Consider the following 1,607-nt stretch of genomic DNA (forward strand, 5'->3'; position numbering starts at 1 on the left):
AAAAGCAGACGCTTAACCGACTGAGCCACCCAGGCACCCCTAAAAACGTTTTTTTTTTAAAGCAAAAGAAATGGGGAAAAAAAGCACGTGGATGGTAATACAAGATGAGCTGTTTTCTGAAAATCCAACCTGGACCCCCAAATTTACGCAGAGAAGGACCATTTGAACTCCCTGGGTGGAACGGCAGCAGGAGTGCCCTCCCCTCCTCTCCAGCCTATAGATTGCTGCTACCGCAGTGGTTTGGCACATAAAGGCACCAGCGGGGACCTTGTTCAGCTTTATGCAGGGCTGTCTCATGTGTGAGTGACCTGTGCAGCTATGCTTAAAAGAATCCTATGCTTGGTATATAGTTCTGTTAAAACTGTCTTGAAATTCTTAACAATTTTTTTAAACAAAGGACCCTGCATTTTCATTTTGCACTGAGCCCTGAAAATTATGTAGCCAGTCCTGGCTTTAGAACCCATTGGATTTTTGCTTCTTCTGACAAACAGGAATGAAATTTACTTGCAGTTAGGCAGTGGCCCAGGAGGGAGCATTCCTCCAAATGCCCTGACATGCTCCCCTGCCACTGTTCCTTTTCTGTAATGTCCATCGGTTGGGTTTACTGTAACTTCCAGGAAACTGGATGGGTCTCTAAAGAGAACCTTGCTGAGATGAATTTGACCTCAGCAGCATTGCCATTCTGTCAACAACCTCCACGTTGTTCCAGGTGTGGCAAAACCTCTCTCCTGCCAGATTTCAGCCAGTGGTGTATAAAGGACCCTACCTGGTGGCCTGGGTGGTTCCTGGTGCTTAGTAAGTGTTAATGCTCATGAAACATCAGTTCTTTTTCTTTTTTTTTGAAGATTTTATTTATTTATTTGACAGAGAGAGACACAGAGAGAGAGGGAACACAAGCAGGGGAAGTGGGAGAGGGAGAAGCAGCCCTCCCGCTGATGCAGGGAGCCCGATGCAGGGCTCGATTCCAGGACCCTGGGATCATGACCAACGACTGAGCCACCCAGGCACCCTGAAACATCAGTTCTTTTTAAATTTTTAATGTATTTTTAAAAAATGTTTATTGAAGTATAATTAACATACAATGTTATATTAGTTTCAGGTGCACAACATATTGATTCAACAACTCTATACCATCACTCAGTGCTCACCACAATAAGCGTAATCACGATCTGTCACCATACAAGGTTATTACAATAGTATCCACTATATTTCCTATGATGTACTTTTCACCTCAGTGACTTATTCTCTAACTGAAAGTTTGTATCTCCTAATCCCCTTCATCTATTTCACCCATCCCCCCACCCGCCATCCCTTTGGCAACCACCAGTTTGTTCTCTGTATTTAAGAGTCTGCTTTTTGGTTTATGAAACATCGGTTCTTAATCAGTTAGGTCATGGGCCCCTGGGAGAACCCGATGATACCTATGGTTCCTCCCCCACCCCTGCTCCGCTCCCAAATGTCATCTCCGAAGAAGAACTTGCCTACTGTGACAGTCTGACAACCCCTGAAGGTGGTTTCTGGACCCCGGTAAGGGCACGTGCCCCTCAATGTTCATTTAGGCGGTGCCATCTCCACCCCCGCCTGGAAGCCTCCACCTGTGGCCTCCC

The sequence above is a fragment of the Leptonychotes weddellii genome, chromosome 4, assembly GCF_054177405.1.
Source record: "Leptonychotes weddellii isolate Sample4059 chromosome 4, ASM5417740v2, whole genome shotgun sequence".
NCBI classification, from domain to species: domain Eukaryota; kingdom Metazoa; phylum Chordata; class Mammalia; order Carnivora; family Phocidae; genus Leptonychotes; species Leptonychotes weddellii.